We start from the raw sequence: 24,496 nt of genomic DNA, 5'->3' as shown, positions 1-24,496 counted from the left end.
TCGCCAACCTCAAGAGGACTTGATAGGGCACGTTAAGAAGAAGAAGGTCTTAGAGCAATTAAAAAATTTGATATCAATATTAACTAATTAACTTAATTAATATTATTATTAAATTATATTTAGGGGCCCGAAAATTATGTAGTGCCTCGGGCCTGATTTTAAGTAAAATAGGTTCTGACTGAAAGACGTAATTCAAATTAAGAATAAGGAAAATGGCAATAAAACTCACATAGCAATAATATCTAGAGACTTAAAAGTAGCAATAAAGTAAGAATTAAAACGGAACATGGACTGGTCGAAGCAATAAACGTGTCGACAGGAACCAGGAAGGGGGATAGCTTCAGTCTTGACCTCATTAGCATGATCATGGACAAGATAATAGAAAGCATAAATGTAAATGAAACCACCATTGGCTACAAAAAGGGAAACTGAGCTTTGAGTGTCCTCTGTTATGCGGATGATGCAACAATCATGGTAGAAAATGAAGATGATCCTCAGCGCCTACTTTACAGGTGCAATATTACATCACACAAGTTAAACCTCACTCATTTGAGATTCGCAGATGATATCGTCCTTATAGCCGATCGTATGGATGATTCAATAATAATGCTGGGCAAATTATATCACGCTTCCTTAGAGGTCGGACTAAATATTAACATAAACAAGAATCAAATATTGACTAATTTGGTGTTAATTCATAATATTGTTGTTGGTGGAATGGATATTGAGCAGACTGCATCTTATAAGTACTTAAGACATGAAATTCGGTTGGGAAGAGATAACCAGGCGTGCGAGCTCCCACGTGGCATAGGATTAGCGTGGGCAGCGTGTGGTAAACTGAACTATGTATTTAAATCGGACGTACCCATATGCCTGAAAAAAAAAATCTTTTACCAGTGTGTGTTGCATGCACTTACTTATGCAGTGGAAACATCACATAACACTCACAAAAAAGGCAATGGACAAGATTCGCGTAACTGAGAGGGCTATGGAGCGCCAGATGTTGGATGTCTCCCTGAGAGACCGAATCCCAAACGAAGAAATACGTCGTAAAACAAAAACAACAGACGCTGACGAAAAAATCGCGTCACTAAAGTAAAATTGGACAGGATACGTCGCCAGATTGTCAGATAACCGATGTACTCTGGGCTAATTAGCAAAATACAAGGAAAAGTTATTTATCAGCAATTTTATTGCTGGAATCGAATCTTATTATTGTATGTATTAATAATATAGGTATGCCAAGTCCGCAGATAGTGTGCTACTTTTTTTATAAACAAAATGGCGTCCGAAAATCGTGTTTTTTTCAATTTTTGCCCCATAACTCCAAAGATTTTAACTTTACACCAAAAACACCCAAATAAAAATTCACCGCAATTAAATTCTGCATAGAGACGTGTTTTCCCCGATTCACTTTGACGAAAACTTTCCCCGGAAAAAGCGGGGTTTTCCAACAAAATCTTTCATTTTCAACTAAAATTTTAGATAAGTAATTGTTAATCAATAATTAAATTACTTGGTAATGTAAAATCACTTTTCGTATAGATTATAATTCCAGAAGCCGATGGAAATTGAATGAACAGTTTAGCAACAATTGAATTGTTAATTAAAAATTTACGGTCGCTATAATAACGACAATAATTATGATGCATAAGAATAACTATAATTTTTTCATAAAAAGACACTATACCTATCTAATGTACTTTACAGAATTGAAATTGGACTATTTAAGCGGCCTCAGAAATATTTTAAAATTATAAACAATTTTTTGGCTTATAAACAAATGGAATATCTTGGTAAGTATTAAACTAAATTAAATTGTGAAAAGGACATTCGAAAAACAGCGGCAGGACGCTTCTTTTAAAAGAAAAAACGTTTAATTATGACGAGTGGTTCCTGAGATACAATCGGTCAAATTTGACCGGAATTTACGGCAAAGATATAAACAATAGGATCATAATTTTCAAACCATCACCTTTTTATTTTTGTCCTCTTTCTCCAATCCAATTTTCCTATCTTTAAAATACTCATAATATATATTATTATAATAAAAACTCTCAATAATACGTGTGAAAATTGCCAAAAATAGCAAAATTCCAATCAAAAATTAGGTTGGAGAAAATGTACCTAACCCTTAAAGTTCTAAATCGGTATACGTTAAAAAAATGCATTTTCTCGGCTTTCCATGGAGCAATTTCCTTTATTCTTTTTTTGTTCCCTAACAACTCGAGTAGAGCCATCGAACTAATGCATTATTAAATGTCAAACTTGCTTTTGTTTTGTTATAATAGATTAATTTATTTATAAGAACAGAAAACTACATATTTTTTCCAGTTGTAGGCTTTTTTTAGATAAACTTACTACAAGTGTACCTTTTAAAGTTAAAAACATAAATATTCTTATTTGAAAATTGTATAATTATTTAAACAATTTTTATTTAAACAAATTAAAATTTTGTGTTATAATAAATAAATTAATTTATTATTATAACACAAAAGCAAGTTTGACATTTAATGATGCATTAGTTCGATGGCTCTACTCGAGTTACTTGGGAACAAAAAAAGAATGAAGGAAATTGCTCCATGGAAAGCCGAGAAAATGCATTTTTTTAACGTATACCGATTTTGAACTTTGAGGGTTACATTTTCTCCAACCTAATTTTTGATTGGAATTTTGCTATTTTTGGCAATTTTCACACGTATTATCGATAGTTTTTATTATAATAATATATGTTATGAGTATTTTAAGGATATGAAAATTGGTGTGGTGAAAGAGGACAAAAATAAAAAGGTGATGGTTTGAAAATTATGATCCTATTGTTTATATCTTTGCCGTAAATTCCGGTCAAATTTGACCGGTTGTATCTCAGGAACTACTCATCATAATTAAACGTTTTTTCTTTTAAAAGAAGTAAAGCGTTTTGCCACTGTTTTTCGAATACCGCTTTTATAATTTAATTTGGTTTAATATTTTGGCGAGATATTCTATTTGTTTATAAGCCAAAAAATTCTTTATAATTTTAAAATATTCCTGAGGCCGCTTAAATTGTCCAACTTCAATTCTGTAAAGTACATTAGATAGGTATAGTGTCTTTTTATGAAAAAATCATAGTTATTCTTAAGCATTATAATTATTGTCGTTATTATAGCGACCGTAAATTTTTAATTATCAATTCAATTGTTGCTAAACTGTTCATTCAATTTCCATCGGCTTCTGGAATTATAATCTATACGAAAAGGGCTTTTGCATTATTAAAGTTATTTAATTATTGATTAACAATTACTTATCTAAAACTTTAGTTGAAAATTAATGATTTTGTTGGAAAAACCCGCTTTCTCCGGGGAAAGTTTTCGTCGAAGTAAATCGAAAAAAACACGTCTCTATGCAGAATTTAATTGCGGTGAATTTTTATTTGAGTGTTTTTGGTGTAAAGTTAAAATCTTTGGAGTTATAGGTAGAGCAAAAATTGAAAAAAACACGATTTTCGGGCGCCATTTTGTTTATAAAAAAAGTAGCACACTATCTGCGGACTTTGCATACCTATATTATTAATATATACAATCATAAGATTCGATTCCAGCAATAAAATTGCTGGTAAATAACTTTTCCCAAAAATGGCCTATTCTCCGATAATCAGCCCAGACTAATGGACAAAACGTATTGTTTAGTAGAGGCCACAAGAAGAAGCACTAGCAAGAGACAGATGGAAAGAGCTGAGGGGAGCTATGTCCAACAGTGGACGCGTACCGGTTGATGATGATGATAAAGGTAAACGTGTTAATATCCCACGAGAAGACCTAGACGATGGTTAGAGGCAAGAGCCCATCGATGTGTAAACGAATGATTAACGAACACATGAAAGAACAAGTCATGAATTTCAAATACGTATTTCTAGATATATCGGATCTTCTGCTTCTTACAATTCTTATCCATTCCAGATGTTGGCGATCAGCATGGTCAGGGCCCTCGCAAGGCTGATTGGCGCCCGCATGCGGGACATATTTTAGCGCCCTTTAAATCTACTATACAGGGTGAGTGGGGAGGAACGCACCAAATTTTAAGACTATAATATACGTAAAAATAATCAAAAATAACTCATGTTGTTATTCGCTTTTCATTTGTTTCCGAGATACGGAGTGTTACAATTTTTCTTACAAACTGACGATTTATTTATTGCTCTAAAACCGGTTGAGGTGTGTACATGAAATTTGGTGGATTTTAAGACATAGTTGGTGCACATGTTTTGACATACAATTAAGAATTTTATATTCACCATTGGCGCGCGTACGGGTAATAGTCTAAAATTTTTGAAACAAAAAAAATAGTACGCCACTGAGATATTTCAAATTAAAAATTAGTTTTGAATTTCCTGTTCAATTTTTGACAAACAATCTATATTTATGTTTGTTCATACGACGCTTCGTTTTCATGCAAAAAATAAAATATCTTAACGCTTACAAAGTATTCGAAATAAGTTTCTACACATTCATATTATAGAAACTTCGTCGAAAACTTTGTAAGCGTTAAGATGTTTTATTTTTTTGCATGAAAACCAAGCGTCGCATGGAAAAAAGGAAAGATAGATTTTTTGTCACAAATTGAACGAGGAATTCAAGAAAGATTTTTAATTTGAAATATTTCAGTGGCGTACTATTTTTATCTTTAAAAAATTTCAGACTATTACCCATACGCGCGCCAATGGTGAATATAAAATTCTTAATTGTAACAACTATGTCTTAAAACCCACCAAATTTCATTTGCACACCTCAACCGGTTTTCGAGCAATAAATAAGTCGTTAGTTTGTAAGAAAAATTTTAACACCCCGTATCTCGGAATTATTTTTGATTATTTTTACGTATATTATACAGTCTTAAAGTTTGGTGCGTTCCTCCCCACTCACCCTGTATAAAACTAATAAATATTTTTGAAAAATTTAAACCCAGAATGAAAGACTACTCTTATCCTTCATTCTGCGTTTAAATTTTAAAAAAATACTTATTAGTTTTCTCAGGATTCGAAAAAAATGAATACATTTAAAACACATTAAAACTTTTGACAGGCGACATTTTGCGCCTTTCCCCTTAATTTTTTTTGCAACATTAATGAAGCACACTGCATATTAAATTAAAAATATACATTTAAGTAAATAAACAATAATATTTTGTCATTTCAAAGTTTTCAAACAAATTTTATACAGGGTGTCTACATAACTAGGAACCATATTATGGGAAACTGTTTTATTATTAATTTTACCAGAAAAAGTTATTCTTCATAAAAAGCTCTGCATTGTCTAGAAATCAGAATGCAACCATGAAATATCGAATTTTATGAATCTTATACGAGGTATGTCAAAAAATATGAATTTCGGTCAAGAGCAAAGTACGTTTAGTTTTCACAATATTGAAAAGTTATTATGAAAAGTTGTTCAGCATTAAAAACTATGTTTCTATATGCAATTACATCCTTCTAATTGAAATATATTGTGATCTAGAAAGGCACTGTACTTTTGATCGAAACTCATATTTTTTTATATATCTCATATAAAATTGAAAAAATTTGATAGGATTTGATGGTTGCATCTTAGATTTTAGACCATATAAAGCTGTTTAGAAAGAACTTTTTATCGTACATTAATTGTACTTTTCAACAACGCCCTCTTCATTTTCAAACAACTCAACTTTCAAACAACTTCACTTTCAAACAACTTTTCATAATAATAATTTTCGATATTGTGAAATATAAGGTAGGTATTACCTAGTCTTTATCGAAATTCATATTTTTGATACTCTTATAAGATTGACACAATTTTATATTTGGTTCCATTTTAGTTTTTAAGTTTTTAGACTATACAAAGCATTTTGTGCAGAATACTCAAGTCAAATACATAATCATAATTCATAGAGTATTTGTTTACTTAAGGGTAATTATCATAAATTCGAGTAAAAGATTCACTTTATAGGAGTAAAACTGCGTTTTATGGGTGTTAATTGATGTTTACACTCGTCAAGGAGTGTGATTTGATGTTTATTTGACTATTTTGAGTGTCGCTTTAATTTACAACATAAAATCGGTTGGATGTGGGATGTGGATGGTATGCCAAGCGTAATTCAATTTACTTAAAAGAAAAAAATTAGGAAGGAACAACAAAATGTAATATTTTTGACGGAGTAAGTTCAACATTTCAGGACGGGAATAATGATTTTTTCAGTAATAACACAATATTTGAGATTTCTCTGGCTGTTCGTGAAATAATTAAAATTGTATAAAAAATGATTATCTCATTTAAAATAAATATCTCTTATATACCAAAACTAAACCTTCGGTTTGGCGCCCCTTTGGGGTTACGCCCGCGTGCGCCGCACGCGTTGCACGCTCGGTTACGGGGGCCCTGAGCATGGTTATCCTAAATTTGCTTACAGCTCTTCGAAATAATACGATTGTAGACGTATTAAACCAATTTCTCGGGTTGTGAAACTAACATATTCTTCTCCCTGATCCTCTCTATCCAAATACCTTGCCCTAAAGAATGAGTTGTAACAAGCCATATCTCTGTTTATTTCTTATAACATGGCCTTCTTCTTCTTAAAGTTCCCTCTCCTATCGGAGGTTACATATCATAATTTCTATGGTCACTTTGTTGGCTGCTGCTCTGAACAGTTGTAATGAACTACAGTTAAACCATTCTCTAAGGTTCCTCAGTCAGGAGATGCGTCTTCTTCCTATGTTTCTTCTACCTTGGATCCTTCCTTGCATAATAATTCTCAGCAACTCATATTTTTCTCCTTTGGGAATGTGACCCAAATATTCCAGTTTTCTAGTTTTTACACTGTTCATAATTTCTAACTCCTTATTTAAACGTCGTAGCACTTCACTTCGTCGTAGATTGGTAATCCTTTGAACCCACTGAATTTTCAGTATTCTTCTGTAACACCACATTTCTAACGCTTCTATTTTTCTTATGTGTTGTCTCTTCAATGTCCAAGCTTCCATTTCGTATAGTAATATAGAAAATATGTAGCATCTTAGAGCCCTCAATCTGAGAGGCAACTGAAGGTCTTTGTTTGTAATACAGTGCAGTGTCTTCATTTTTATAAATGCTTGCCTTTCATTTTCAATTCGGCCTTTAATTTCTTTGCTTTGGTCATTTTTGTCATCAACCAAGGTTCCCAGATATTTGTATGTTTTTATTTTTTCTATTTAGGTTTGCTCTATCATTAACCTTTCATTTCCATGTTGTGTTTTTGAGACAATCATAAATTTAGTTTTTTTTCTTGTTTATTTTTAGTCCGTATCGAATGCAATAATCGTTAATTCTATTTAGCAATTCTTGTAGCGATTCCAGGGTGTCTGCCATTATAACGCTGTCATCAGCGAATCTTATTGTTATTTACTGTTCTTCCGTTTATAGAGATTCCATCACTTAGCTCCGCTATCGCTTCCTTAAATATGGCTTCACTGTACACGTTAAACAGTAGCGGCGACAGAACACAACTCTGTCTTAATCCTCTCTTTATATCAATATTCTCGGATTCTTGTTCTTCTATCTTTATATTGGCCTTTTGATTCCAATACAGATTGATGATAATTCTTAAATCTCGTCTGTCTATATCTCTGTTTTTCAATAATTCTATTAGTTTTCATGTCGGACCCTGTCGAACGCTTTTTCGAAGTCGATGAAACAGGAATAAATATCCAGGTTCATATCTAAGCATCTTTGAGAGAGGACATTAAACGCAAACAATGCCTCTCTTGTTCCAAGTCCTTTGCGGAACCGAAATTGCGTATCATCCATATAACATGGCTAAGATATTCGAATAGCCGTATAATAACTAAAATACAATAGCATCTGGTGATAGAGATTTTGATACCAATTGGTAAATCGTGACTTCATAAAAAAGACGAACGATGATCTTTCTTTCCTTATGCGTTGTTTTATTTTAATAGAGGGGAGACCATGGACATACAAACGAAAGAGAGGGAGACCACAGATGAGATGGGTAGATGACCTGAAACACCAAGCAGGCTCAAAATGGATGCACATGGCTCAGGATAGAGAAAGATGGAGGAGCGAAGGGGAGGCCTATGTCCAATATTGGATGTCGCAAGGCTGATAGATAGATAGATACAGAGGTCCCATTGGCTGTTTATGTTGGTATCAAGTTGGTATCATGTGTGATATCATTATCTACACCGCAGATAATGATATCACGAAAGAGATAAAAGGGAGAATTCAGGCAGCAAACAGATGTATGTATCTATAGCCTTCACAACACTATTACATCCAAGAGCCTAACATGAACATAAAAAATCAGGATAAAACAGTAATTAGATCGGTGCTCATGTATGGGTGTGAGACGTCGATACTACCAAACGCAATGGAAAGAAAACTTAAATGATTTGAGAGAAAAATCATCAGAAAAATCTTCGGAACTTATCACGACCCGTATAGTAACCAATACCAAATGAGAACAAATGATGACGTCAAACAGATATACAAATAATGTCGTCGTCCAAGAAATTAAATCTCAACCCCCAAGATCGGCTGGCCATGTCCATAGACTCCCTAATAACCGCCTTACCAAATTAATCTGAGAGAAAGCTTCAACAGGAAGAAAGCCCTTGGGACGTCATGTATCAGACCATGACGCTTTAAACCCAGATAAGCTTTTTGGTTAATAAAATTAACACATAACCTACTCGTAATATAAACAAATTGCGTAACAATAATTACAAAAAATGTGTTCATAAAATGAATTATGTCTTTGATTCAATATAATTATAAGTTCATAAAATCAGTTGAGCTCTTTAATTCAGTAGGTATCAATATAAATGTCCTTTATTTATTAATTATATACAGAGTGGGCAAAATAAAACAGCCCACCTCGATATTTGGCAGTATTTATTAGATTTTAAGGAAATGAAGAAACATGTCGAATTTTGATCTAAGGGGGGCACATTTTTACAGTACATACATCTGTCATTTGTCAACCCCCTCCCTTCCATGTCCCCCACCCCTTATTTTTAAATAGGGAATAGGGGTCGTGTGCTACCTCATTTGAAATGTTATTCAATTCTCGATTCAGTCATATTAACATTGACATAATTATTTATACAGGGTGTCCAAGAAAAACTGCTTTGAATTAAATTCATTTACACAAAAAGAAGAATGTATGCAATTTATTTAACTCAAAATACATTCTACTACTGACAGAAAACGGAAAAAAATGATTAATTGACAAACAAATATTGTTTTTCACTTAAATTCAATATTCAACCTACCAAGAGGCAGATGCAGTGGCGGCCGGTCAGGGTCGGCAGGGTGGGCAGTGCCGACCCACACATTTATAGATATAGATTTTTTTAATATTTAATTTCAGATCAGAGTTGATGTCATTTGTATCTGTGAAATAAAAAAAATCTGTCCGATAATACAGACTGAATTTTATTCATGGTTTTTAAAAGGATTCGGCCAATCCGAGCGTTAAGTGATCCCTGCGCATAAGAGACTTTTCAAAAAATGAATGATCCGAGCCCTTCCGGCAAGCCGACCCCAGCTCATCTCGAGCTTGACGATTTACACGTAAAACCCAACGAAATACGAGTCGAAGAGCAACCAAACGTATATTTTTCTCGGTAGGCATTAAGCGGCAGGTACGGCACATTTAAATCTGCCGATGGCGATGTATCATTTAGATAACAGTAGATAACCAAAGTTACTATGACTACAGAGACAGGGAAATCAATGTGTTAGAGAGAGAAGTACATTTTAGGTGAGTAAGAGTGAGATAGATGCTGACGTCACAGCGAAGGAATAGTTTAGCTATTATCCGCTAGATGGCGCCACCAATTCGCCATTTTTATTCCAATTCGCATTTTTATTCCATTTCAGTATTTTTAAGTAAGTAAGTAAGGTATGCTTTATTGTCATAGAATTTTACCGTAAAAATGTGTCTCCCTTAGATCAAAAATCGACCTGTTTCGTCATTTCCTTAAAATCTAATAAATACTGCCAAATATCGAGGTGGACTGTTTTCTTTGGCCCACTCTGTATACGAATTTCTATCGCAAATAGTAAAAGGGTCAAATGACCTAATAAACTAAGCCGACGAACTCTCCAAAGAAGTGGCAAGTGGCAAGGGTGCATTATCCTCACAGTAGTGACGGTTCTACAGGAATTCAAGAGAAGAATGCAAGCCTGATGATTAAGCGGGCCAAAAAACCCTTTAACAAAAAAATATTATTTTATTACTGTTTGTACGAAGTAGAAGAATAATTTAAGACTTATCACGCATGAGTATTTCACTACAAAAAACTTAAATTAATGTCACCAGCTATCTCAACGAGAAGATGAGAAATGCCCTGAAATCGTGGATGTTTGATAATATGTAAGCTTCGCTAGTGATTGAAAACTACTCCATGAGGTTAATAAAAGAAAGGATTACAGTTAGACGTTTTTAATTATAAGGGTGAGATTTAAAAGTAGTGTGCGACTAAGTAATAAAAACTGTCTACATACTTAAAAAATAGCTATCGGGTGTAAGTATACCATTCTTTCCACTAGCTAGACTAAACAATACAACCCAAAGACCATCGCAGATATGTACTTACAGATGTGGCAGACAAAATTTACGAAAAATGAACATGCCACATACATGGTTTAGTCAGTAGACTCAAATACTCAATACAGGGTGTTTGGTAATGAATGGGCCATAGCCTAACCTTAGATTGCTGAGCTTGAAATAGGTCGATTTAAGCTAACTTACCTTAGTACGAAAGTTAATAATAACCGAAATACAGGGTGTCAAAGTTAAACTTTTATTTTATTTATTCTTGAATATTTCCTGACAGGCATGGACTAACAACATGAAATTTGGTACGCGGGCGTTTTTTGGGACGGAAAATCCAAATTCGCCATCAAAAATTATGTATTTCCTAGAGGGCGCCACATACGTCTTTCAGCGCTCATTGATAACATTCAATTTTTTTATACCCCACTCTACATACTTTTTGAATCTAAACTTTTATTCTCTTATTATTTTTACTTAAAAAAGGTATACCTACTACATTCATCTCTCTAAACTCAACCGTTTTCGAGATAAACGCAGTTTAAACTGCGATGCAACATAATTTTTTGCATAATACCATTATAATTACACCCGAAAAATAAACTTAAAACCATAATAATTTCCAAAAATGTATCGCAAACTCCTTTAAATGGGATTTGCAATGTAATGTCATAAATATGAAAACTTGCACAATTATTATGGTTTCAAGTTTATTTTTCGGATGTAACTATAATGGTATTATGCAAGAAATTATGTTGCATCGCAGTTTAAACTGCGTTTATCTCGAAAACGATTGAGTTTAGCGAGATAAATATAGTATACCTTTTTTAAGTAAAAATAATAAGAGAATAAAAGTTTTGTTTCAAAAAGTATGTAGAGTGGGGGGTAAAAAAAATTTAACGTATTAAATGAGCGCTGAAAGGTGTATGTGGCGCCCTCTGGGTAACACATCATTTTTGGTAGCGAATTTAGATTTCTGGTCCCAAGAAACCCCCGAATACCAAATTTCGTGTTGTTATTTCATGCCGGTCAGGAAATATTCAAGAATAAATAAAATGAAAGTTTAACTTTGACACCCTGTATTTCGGTTATTATCTACCTATAGACCTATAAATCGACCTATTTTAAACTCAGGAATCTTAGGTTAAGCTATGGCCCATTCTTTACCAAACACCCTGTATACAGAATAAGTTTTGTATATGGAACGCCTCGATTATTTCGAAAACGGCTTGCAAAATTTATAAATATTTCTGTGGTCTTGTGATGGCGGCCAATATTATGGTGAAATTTATATTGTTGCCATATATTCCGTTTTTCTAGAAATATAATGAACTTTGTTATTTCAAATGGAACACCGTGTATATTTTGCCTTCTGAAGTCCTTAAGAAATACTGATTATTTTTCATGTAATGTTCCCATATATTTGGATTATTTAGAATAAAAAAGAACTGTAGTAATTTTTCTCTAGAGTTGATCGTTTTCAAGTTATAAAGAATTTTGTTTTTATTTTTTTTTTATTGACATCCCAATTTATTACAATCTGCCGTTTTTTACAAAGTAATAAGCATTAAATAATATTTATGTCGGCTAAACTATTGACATGTGGCGAACATACCCATTAATATTCAGCTCTTAATGTTAGTCTATAGTTCGAGAAATTTATATTGTGAAACAGCTTTAAGGTCGGCAAAATTTGGTATTCTTTGTCAAAGATGTTTTAAGAGGCGGTTCGTTTGATGACATCTGTTTTTCACACCCGCATAATCGGTCCCCTCAGACATTTACAAGTTTTACAAATCTTTTAGTTCAGTAGTATGTCTTACTGGAGTATAGGTGTGTGATTTAAAGCTCGATAATGGAGTGTAAAATGTTGTTTAATTTAAGATTAATTAATTAATTAATAATTAATTTTAGCACCTACGATATGTCCTGCTTTAACGGTATATCTAAGTAAAAATAAATATTTTTAATTACATATTTAATCACCAGAAAAAACAACCAGCCTCCGAACTATATTAAAGGGGAACTATTAGCAGAACTTACAAATCTGACCCGTTTCACTGTATTGGTTACTTAAACTATACTAAACTATTATTGGTTCTGGGAAAACATAAATAAGCACTACACTTTTTTTAGCTCACACTAAATCACTGGTCACTTTACGTTTTAACCTGCGCACTGCACACATCTGCATCAAGTTCCTTGCTAGGTGGTTTGGGTGTTCCCGCAATCGGTCCTTGTATTCTTTTATTCGATATGTAATTTCTTCCTTTACATAAGTTACCTCTGCATCTCGATGTACGGCGTTGTTGGTGATATACCACGGTATATTTAAAATCATCCTTAGTATTTTGGATTGGAACCTTTGTATTATTTCAATATTAGAATTTGCGGCTGTTCCCCACAATAAACAAATTAAAGCTGAAAAAAATGACGATTTTGCAGGCTCAAAAACACAAGCAAAAATATTATATTTAAAATTACGAAGTGCCTAAATTCAATTTCAAACCTTCTTCTATCATCTTCCGTTAAGAATTTTTGACATGTTTTATTAAAAAACATTTTTTTTTTTTATTGTTAATAAGGCGCTTACCAGATAACGAGCGATCGGGTTGCATTAACACTAAACAACAATGGTTTAAAATTAAATAAGCCCAAAATAATTATCTAGAACTGATAGAATAAAGTTTAAACTTTAATTTAGGCACTTCGCAATTTCAAAAATATTTTTACTTTACTTGTGTTTGTGAGCCTTGATTGAATCGTCAATGATCCAAAAAACCTAAAATATTATCTGCCCGGACCAAAAAAAATTGATTTTTTTATATTTCTTTAATTTAGTTTTAATAAATGTAGCAATAACTCAGAAATTATGACATTTAGATATAGGGAACATTACACGAAAAATAATCAATATTTCTTAAGGGGGTCGGCACAAAATATTGGTCCAATGCTATTTAAGTGAAAACTGATAAATATTTTTGAAGAATTTAAACGCAGAATGAAAGACTACATTATTACCGTGGGCCGAAGGTCCCTTAGAATAAACAAAAAGTTTCTTTTAAATGAAATATTTGAAATTAAAAATCACACTAAATTTTCTCTTTTTCACCCCTGTAACCCATTAAAATAAACATTATACAGTAATGAGCGCGCTAATAACCGGAAAAATAGCACAAAAGGTGGAAAACGTATTTAGTTGTGAGATAAAAAGAAATGAAACTAGTCGAGCTGGGAAATTTAGCGATATTAACCTATTAATTTACATTATATTGATTGTTTCCCACCTTTACACGTATGAGAGGAGTATGTCAACTAAAACTGTCACTGTGACAGTGGTATTTGCCAAACTCGTGCGATACGTCTAAAGGTGGGAAACAATCAATATAATGTAAATTTATGAGTTAATATCGCTAAATTTCCCAGCTCAACTAGTTTTATTTCTTTTTATCTCACAACTTAATACGTTCTTCATCTTTTGTGCTATTTTGCCGGTTATTAGCGCGCTCATCACTATATAACTTTTCAGGGACTTTCGGCCCTCGGTAATAATGTAATCTTTCATTCAACCTTTAAATTTTCAAAAATACTTATTAGTTTTCAAGATTCGAAAGAAATGAATGCATTTATACAGCACTGGACAAAGATTTTACGCTTACCCCCTTAAGGACTTCAAAAGACAAAAAATATACAGAGTGTTCCAGTTCACAAGAAAGTTCTTTAGATTTCCAGAAAACAGAAGATCTGACAACAATGTAAATACCACCATAATATCGGCCGCATCACAAGACGCTTACAGACGAAAATCTATAAAAAATGTATAAGTCGTTTCCGAGATAATTTTGGCGTTCCATACATAAAACTCACTCTGTATAGTTTTAAGATACAAGTTAAGTCTAGGTTTCTTTAATCGTGCGTCATCATTTAAAGCATACGAAATAAGTCGGAAATTTACTAAACGCAACAGCAAAAGTGACAGAAAATGGCTACTGATCCGATCACGGGTTATATTATAAAATTTGACGTTATCAAATAAATAGAATGTCAAATGTAAGTTTTTTACACAACCATTCCTTAACTGTGTGAATGAGGTTAGCTTTGTATGTATTAATGGCAACATAAAATACACTTACCGTAAAATTTCAAACTCCAATATAAAATTAGTTGTGAAAGCAAGTGTTTGTGTATTATAAAAAACTTCAAAATACAAAAATTTGGCAAAAAAACAGCAAAAAATTCAACAGACTGACATGCACAAAAGTAAACAAACCAGAAACGTTACAAATTGTACTTAAAATCTGAAAACATCCCCAAGCGTCTCTTGGGGTCTCGATGTACTGAAGAGCGTTCATAAAAATAACATGTGTTTTTACTTATTAACAGGCGGTAGCTTGTCTTTGTCTTCAGTTTCATGCGTGGAAAAGAATGATGCTAGATAAAAAGTATGTTTTTTATCTCGCCAGGTGTTAATGACGCACGGGTAAAAAATCGTGTACTCAACAGTATTTAATTTTTAAACCACAAACAAAAACAAAACCAACCATACTTCACATCTCCCGTTTCTCTTCAGGCCCAACCAATAGATCCAGAACTAACAGCAAAACTTCTCGGACACGGCGTCGCCGTTTCTCCGGTGGTGACCGTCGAACCGAGAAGAAGAAAATTTCACAAAGCCATCACGTTGAGCATGCCCGCACCCAGAGCCCATTCCCAAGGAATGATCAACCAGTATTCCGGATCAGCTCCTACCTTAAGGCTGCTTTGTTCAATAACCGGTAAGTATCCTAAGGGGCTGGGGTGTATTATATTTAAGTGTATAGATAAATGGGGAAGACATTGGTTTAGTCAGATCATGTATAATCAATAGGTAAGCTGTAACTAACAAAGAGTTAAATTTAGATAATGAGGAGACAATTGCAATGAGAGCACATGTCTTTCGGTTTTGCACCCTTTGCTTGAACCGTTTGTGGTGATTACTAAGGTACGTTCGTTCGCAAGGAAATCTGAGACGCCGGTTTCAGACAAGTGATCGGTGGGTGTTTTGTGTCGTCGCATCTTGTCATTAGAGCTGCCTAGAGATTAATTTAACCAATGGAAGCTGAGATGACATGACACACCCACCGATCAGGCGTCTGAAACTGGCGTCTAAGCTTATACTGAGAACGAACGTCGTATAATCTTGCGGTAGTCAAGTTACATTGTAAAGGATTCAGATTTAGAAGGGAATCTTTATCTTTATCATCTAGGAGTGTGATTATTTCGCTGGAAGTTTCATCTGAACCGGTTGCTTTCCTATTTTTTGATAGTTTTATAGCTTTTCCATTTCGCCAAAGATTATGTTTGGACCAGTCGATATATTTTCGATTTGAGTATCAGTTCCTCAATATATTCCCTCCACCTCTTCAATCTGTCTCGTTCATTGACTATAATATGTATATATCCTTGTTTATCAAGTAAACTACTTACAGTTGACCTATATGGTGCAGTTATCTCTTACACCTTTTGTACATAATATTAAACGTGTCATTCTTTTTCTGCACTGCTTCTATTTCGAGACACTTGCTGCTGTACCAAAGCAAGTGAACCAACATTTTTCTTTTGCATCCCGGAGTTTCTTTCAGTATTTGGAAAGTTTTTTATATTGCTTGTTTTTTAAATTAAATATTTATAAATTATATTTTCAGAAGCTCTTTGTCAGTTACTTGCTAAGCCTATATTTAACAGATTGGCAAATAAAAGTTACTAAATTATTTTGGCGTATGGACAATTAGAATAAAGTTATTTAATTTACACACTGGTAAAAACGATAAATCTGCAAAAGTATGCATTATCTTCAATAGAAGAATACCTTAAAATTATATTAAACTATTATAGGTATACTAAATAAACTGCTCGTCAAAAGTTAGGGATATAGAAAATTCTGCTGAATTTTCATAGTAGATTTTCTCGTGAACATATTAACGGATTCCGCTATTTTTTTTATTATTTTAGATTTTTCTTTAATATTTACACAGTTATGCAAAGGTTTACTCAAACTTTTTTTTTGTGCTTATACCGGGTGGAAGAAAAGAAATGTTTTTCTTATGTTAAGTTTGAGACGTCCTGTAGGGAGGACGAGGTACAAATGTGAATGTGAGTATACATCGAAATCGTATTGTAGTCTTATGTTTTGTGAACATTTTGTTTTTTGAATGTCTCTGATATCTTTACAAACAAAAAAAATAGACGGTTTTGGAATTTAACATGTGTTTTAACCGAAACAAAAGTTTGAGACACCTTGTAGGGAGAAAAAGGCACGAAGGTGAGTATACCTCGATATTATGTTGTAGTCTCATATTTTGTGAATATTTTATTTTTTTAATTTCTCTAATATCTTTAATAACAAAGAAACTAGACGGTATTACTCTTTAATATGTGTTTTAACTGACGACATGCATCACATCACACATGTGAAACATAGCAACACATATTAAAGACTAATACCGTCTAGTTTCTTTGTTAATAAAGATATCAGAGAAATTAAAAAAATAAAATATTCACAAAATACGAGACTACAACATAATATCGAGGCATACTCACCCTTGTGCCTTTTTCTCCCTACAAGGTGTCTCAAATTTTTGTTTCAAAAAACATTTCTTTTCTTCCACCCGGTATAAGTACAAAAAATAAGTTTGAGTAAACCTTTTCACAATTGTGTAAATATTAAAGAAAAATCTAAAATAAAAAAAATAGCGGAATCCGTCTGTTCGCGAAAAAATCAACTATGAAAATCAGCATAATTTTCTATATCCCTAACTTTTGACGAGCAGTTTATTTACATCTACAACAAAGATGGTCAATATGTCCTGGGTCTAACTAGAAAAATAAGATTTTTTGCAAAAATTATTCTTTATTCATCAGAATAATCTTCTTTAGCTGCTCACTCCAACGCTTTTCTAATTTTTCGATGCCGCCATTGTAAAACGATTTACATATACATATTTGCCTTCAAAATAGACTTGAGTTTTGGCGATTACTTCCTCATCGGAGCAATATCTCATGTCACGATGCATTTTTGTTTTAGATCGGAAAAAAGATGATAATCACTAGGAGCCAGGTATGGGCTATATAGTGGATACGGAAGCAATTCAAAGCCAAATACGTATATTTTGTAATCGTTTTCATCGATTTGTGACACGGTACATTTCCTTGGTAAAACAACAAGTTCTTCTTCAACAAATGAGACATTTTCTTTGCGACTTCGGTCTTCAAACTTCCCAATAAAACAATAAAGTAGTCGCTGTTCATTGTTTCTCCATGTTTCAAATAGTCACTAAAACTAATTCCTTGCGGATTTCAAAATATCGATGCCATAATCTTTCCTGCAGTTTGTTGCGTTTTTGCTGCTGTAAATAAGACAATGATTGCTGGGCAACATGGGAGCCAACGATCAACAAGCGGTCTCGGGCACCATAAAAAGAAGAAGAGTTGCGTTTTTGGTCGCTTTGGACGGCTTTCTCCTGGTGCTGTCCACCAAAAATTAGTTGTTGTTTTTGCTCTGGTGTGAGTAAATGCGGCACCCATTTGGATAACAACTTTTACCCATGCCCAATTTTTCATGTATAATATTAGTCAAAACGATACCCATTGATAACTTTAGAGTGTCAGCTATCTCTTGCAACTTCACGGTTTTCCATAATAATTTTCAGTGTTTTTCGATGTTTTCGGGAATAACTGTATTATTTAGCCTTTCAGAGAGCTCAGCATCATTGATGTCGGTACGGCCGCGTACCATGAATTCAGTAAAACATCATTTAATGACCGTAATCGATGAGACAGAGTCGCGGTAACACTTTTGAGCCATTGCGCAGATTAAACGTTATTTTTTTACGTTATAAAGCACCGTATCTTAATAGGGAGTTTTTGTGCACACAAATACGTAAACGTAACCCATCTTTTTGACATATACGCTTGCGCATTAATGATTGAACTCCCGTATCTCGATGCGTATTACCTAAAGTAGCGCTCTGATACGTACGTGAGAACGCATCCCTATCGAGACGAAAGTCACCGAATGCACACGAGGATCTTGCCCGATTGGCGATTACCTACCAATGGCTACCAAATGAACATTTCATCAGCGTACTACCAGTACCCGTTTATAAATATTTAAGGTTATATTGGTTATTGGTTTAGTCTATTTGAGTAAAATTATTCTGTGTTTGTAATTGGAAATTGGAACTTCATAATAGATTTAAAATTTTATTGTTTTCAAGTTGTCTATTAATAAAGCAAAACAAACAAATCTTGTATTAATTTAAGAAATACAGTGATCACCACAATTAATAACTTGATAAATAAATGAGCTAATTTCTGTACAATTTTCAAATAAATATGAACAAACTATTTACATTATACTGGAATTCTGATGTAGGTACAATAATTTACAACTAAAAAGTAGGTATAAACAAAAATAAAAAAATTTTAACCTAAGGAAAAATAATATTTTTATATTTAAATAGAAGCAATAAAAACCATACAATTTCATCATTCATTTATCTTTCTTTACATTTGTATATTAATTGTATATTGTGTGAACATTGTTGTATTTTTTTAATGTCAACGGAATTTAAAAATTACTTTACGATTTGCTTTACGTTACGTTAAGGCAGTCACAAAAACTACCTATTTTAACGTTCGTCCTCTACGACACGTTAGTGGCTTTACGTATACGGAGATGCGTACGTTACGTAGCAACAAAAACTCCCTATTATTAATAATCTGAATGGCATGATATTTTGACAGTACGCTTTCTTCTTCTTCTTTTTACTCTCTTTCTTGGCTTGCATACTTGTGCATCTGCCAGTACATTTGATTGTATTGCAGCTCGTCTTGCTCTAAGATAAGTAATGCTGCAACACAAATGAAAACCAGGGGAATATTGGGAGACATAAGTGCGGGTCGAAGTATTTTAAATTCATAAATTCACTTTGTTAATATTTAAATCGAAGGTGAAGACTATCGAAATGTCACATGGAAAATTTATTAGAGTCGCCATCTCATGGTTAGCCCCGGGACTTATTGACCGACGATAAGTTTAGAATATTTGTCTTTCCGGAGGTTAATGTTTTTTTAAGTTCGTTAATAATAAGTATATTTTTTCGAAATTTTGGTCTGCACTATTTGGGGCACTCGGAATCTAGTAATGTAATGTTTTGACAATAAAAATTATAATGTACCCAAAAAAATACATTAACCTTTTTATCTTTATCCCATTGCATATTTTTGATTACTTGATATTTAACGAAAAAACATTGGTTAAATTATGTTAATACACTTCAAATTTTACAAGGCTCATTCTAATTTAAACGAGTCACATTGTATAAGTGCTAGTACAAAAGTATTATCTTTAGTCATTTATTTTTATACGTTTTTTATAAATTTGACACATTCATTTTTTCATTTATTATTATATACAGGGTGTAACAAAAGGCAAGTCATAAACTATATCACATATTATGGGACCAAAAATAGTTCGATGGAACCTAACTTACCTTAGTAAAAATGTACACATAAAAAAAGTTACAGCCTTTTGAAGTTACAAAATTGAAAATTGATATTTTCCAATATATCGAAAAGTATTAGAGATTTTTATTGAAAATTGACTTGTGGCATTCTTATGGCAGGTACGTCTTAAAAAAATAACAGTGAGATTTGTACACACCATAAAAATTTTATGGGAGTTTTGCTCCCTTTAACCTCTCCAAATTTTTGTGTACGTTCCAACTAAATTATTATTGTGGTACCACTTTTTTCTCTTAGTACTTTTTCAAAAAGCCAGTTTTATCGAGATATTTTGAACATTTGTAAAATCCACCACATATTTGTAAATGGTTAAGAAAGATTAGAGAATATTGTTTTCATAATAATATTACCAGGTCTCTAATTGAACCATAAACTACAAATATGTGGTGGATTCTACAAATGTTCAAAATACATATCTTAAGAAAAACTGGCTTATCAAAAAAGGACTAGGAGGCAAAAAATTTTAAAAATATTGTGTTTCATTAATGGTACCATAATAACAATTTATTTGGAACGTACACTTGGGGGAGGGTGGGGGGGGGGGGTTAATAACAAAACCACCATACAATTTTTATGGGGTGCACAATTGTTCACTGTTATTTTTTAAACTGTTTCTATCATAAGAATGCCGCATATCCATTTTCAATAAAAAAAACCTCTAATAGTTTTCGATATATTGGAAAAAATCGATTTTCATTTTGTAACTTCAAAGAACTGTAAATTTTTTATGTGCACATTTGTACTACGGAAAGTTCAATCGAACTATTTTTGGTCCCGGAAGATATGGTTTAATTTAGGACCTGCATTTATGTTACACCTTGTTTATGTATAGATATATCTAATTGTCCATACGCCCCACCCCATTTCTAAAAATACGCCATCCTGAGTAATCAGCAATAAACCTCTCACATCAGTGTAATAAAAACAAAATTTTAATCTTATGATTTTCGATTATTTTCCTCATTACCCATCAAACAATTATTGTCTTGATGTTGTGTTGTGCCCTGTATTTTTTTGTAAATTGTTTTTTGTCGTTAAGGGGTTGGCAAGCTTTTGTTACGAGCGGTAGATATGAGTAAATCGTAGGATAGAACAGTAGTTATTACGAAGTATTTTTAGAATAGAGATTTTTCATAGTATAGTATCAGAATTTTTTCTGTAAATGATGAGATTAGATTTAGTGAAAAATGGTAGATTTGTTTTTGATGAATAATTTAACTTTATTTCCTACTAATAAGTAACTAGTTTATTTAGAATGTTGGTGACAATAGACAAAAGCAATATACATATGTCTAGGGCCACCTAGGTCATCGAGGTGTTTTCAATTCTGAGAGGTCCACCCAAGTTTTAATCTATTTTTGGCTGCTGATTACGAATTTTGACGGCTGGATTTCGATCCGAGTTCTCAAATAAAGTTGTTATAAACAATTTCGTTGTTTATAAGACCCTAGCTTGTAAACTAAGAGATAAAAAATATTTTAAAATAAAATTTGTTGCTTGAAAAAAAAAACAAAGAAAATGGTGTTTACTAAACTTTAATCCAATAATTTAAACTCGAGATATTGTAAAATTAGTGCAAAAAATAAGTATTTTTCGAAGTTTTTTCGATCGTATGTCGGCTTCTACGTATGCAAATGAACTTTACAAAGTTTCGTTCTAAAGCTTAATCTATAAAATTTCAAACAAAATGTAATAAATAACTTTATCTGTATTTGTATTAAACTATATCCGTCTAAAGTTCTAATTTTATTTAAAAAATTGTAATTTGTGTCGAGCGGTTCGAGCGTCTGCCTTTTCGCTGTAAGCCGATCTTGCGCTTCAGAGAGCGCTAATAAAATATAGATCATTATCATCATCATCATCAATCATCATTTCCTTTGCATCCACTGCTGGATATAGGCCTCTTCTATTTCCGCCCACTGTCTTCTGTCCTGGGCGCTTAGAATCCAATTAGTGGTCATTATTTTTATCTCGTCCGGCCATCTACATCCTGGCTACATGACCGGCCCAGTTCCATTTAAGATACAACATATATGACTCCTGTTCTCAATCGTAGTTTTTCGTTTGTTATATGATCCCGCCATGACACACCAATCATCGACTTTTCCATCTTGCCTTGAGCAATTCTTAGCTTCTTAGTAGATGCGGTTGTTAATGTTAGAGTTGCAGCACCATAGGTCATAACCGTTAAAGACTTTCCGTTTCAAGCAGATTGGAAGATCACTTTTGAATACGTCTCTGAGTTTACCGTATGCGGCCCAGGAGAGGATAATTCTTCGTTTCAATTCGCACGTTTGATTGTCTCTCGTGATTCGTGTTTCATGACCACGATATTTGTACTCTTTCGCAGTCGTTAATGACAATGTTTTCACTGGGGACCAGGTATGTCATTAAGTTTGTCTTAGTTATGTTAATTCTTAACCCAACCTGAAAGCACACTTCTTGAAGGTCTTGCAACATTATTCTAATATCCTTTAAATTGTCGGTCAGGATAGCTACATCGTCTGCGAAACGCAAGTTTGTTAGATTTTGTCCATCTATATTTAAACCTTTCTCCCTCCAATCAAGCATTTTAAAGGCGTATTCCAGAACGGTGATAAACAGCTTAGGTGACATAGTAATATCGCCCCGCATGCCGTACTCCTCTGCCAATTCGTATGGGATTGGTATTCTCGTAAGCTTCACTACCAATGTGGCGTTCTTCTATACATATGTTGTATATTAGCTTAGTATATTATTGATAATCGATACGGTATATATGTAAAGCACTCAGGACTGCGTCAAGCTCAACGGTATCAAAGGCCTTATGGAAGTCCACAAAGGCAAGGACAAGTGGCCTATTATCACTTTGAAGATGGTCATTTGCTCCGAGTCAACTACGAAAACCGCCCTGTTCAATTTGTTGGTAAAAGTCCAATTTGTTTTCCAGTCTAGTGGAAAATATCTATGTATCTTGGCCAAATATAAACTTACGAACGTTTTCCCAGGCAAAAAATTAATTTACAAATTTTTTAAGAAACTTAAATGGGTATAACTTTAATGAAAATACAGATAAAGTAATGCAACAATTTTTTTTTGAAAGTTTGTAAATTAAATTGTAAAATGAGGCTTTGTAAAGCTCATTTGCATTCGTAGAAGCTGTTATCATCGAAAAAGCTTCAAAAAAACTTATTTTGCAACAATTTTGCACTAATTTTACAATATCTCGAGTTCTAATTATTGGATTAAAGTTTAGTAAACGATATTTTCTTTGTTTGTTTTTTTTTTTTTTTCAAGGAACAAATTTTATTTGAAACGTTTTTCTACCTCTTTTAATTTACGAGCTAGAGCCTTATAAAAAATTAAATTATTTATAACAATTCTTTGAGCACTCGGATTGAAATTTACCCTCTCGAAATTCGTAATCAGCAGCCAAAAATACATAAAAAAGAACTTAGATGAACCCATCAGAATAATTGACTTAATAATATATAGCTGTGACTCGTTTTTGAGTTAGATTCAACGTTACGCAGTCATTGTAGTAAAAACTTTTATAACTTCTTAAACTGTAAGCAGAAATATCTAAGTTACTTCCAACATAGATCTACATAACCCATGGCCTTTATCTGATAAAATTTTAATTCTCACTTTTAAATGTTCATAGGCTATTTTGGTCAATCTATCAGGAAAGAACTTGACAGGATGACTCTGATATCAGTAAAAATTATTAGTTATAATTTTGGTTATGTTGGTAGCATGGTTATCTGTTAGGTATTACTACTTAAAAATTATCGATATTGTTATGAATTTTGATTCATACCAATATCGATAAGAAATAAGTATCCCACAAATGATTCGGTTTACGGCAGAAAGAATTCTTGTTTCTTAAATAGTTATTTAAAGCATTTTTGAGAAACGTTGTAGTCTTCTTGAAGACTTGCTAAAATTTAGATTTAACTCATTAGATTTAAAACCTTAGCAGAGGTAAAGTAACTTGTAAGTCTTTTAAGGATAATATTCAATTAATCTGTTCTTTCCTAAGCATGTGAATAAAAGTTTTATCCAAGGAAATTATTCTGTTCCAGATTTTTTTCTTCGTTTCATCTTTTATCATTTTGTATATTTCTAAATTATTAATAAAGCTTTTTAATAGTCCAATACTGCAAATCACTCATCTTGGATATGTTTTTCAGGAAAGCTTCCAAGTTTTCCAGCCCCAAATATAATACTCATTTGCAAACTTCAAGAATCCATGTCAACTCTTATTTTTTAACCCAGCTCAGAATGATAACACTGCTGAATACATCTTTCAACCCACCACACTATTAGTACCTGTGTAGCATTTTTTCTTTTAGAGAAAATATAGAATGATGAAATCATTTAATTT

This window comes from Diabrotica virgifera, chromosome 9 (assembly GCF_917563875.1).
Source record: "Diabrotica virgifera virgifera chromosome 9, PGI_DIABVI_V3a".
Classification (NCBI taxonomy): domain Eukaryota; kingdom Metazoa; phylum Arthropoda; class Insecta; order Coleoptera; family Chrysomelidae; genus Diabrotica; species Diabrotica virgifera.
Note: the sequence above shows the minus strand (reverse complement) of the source record.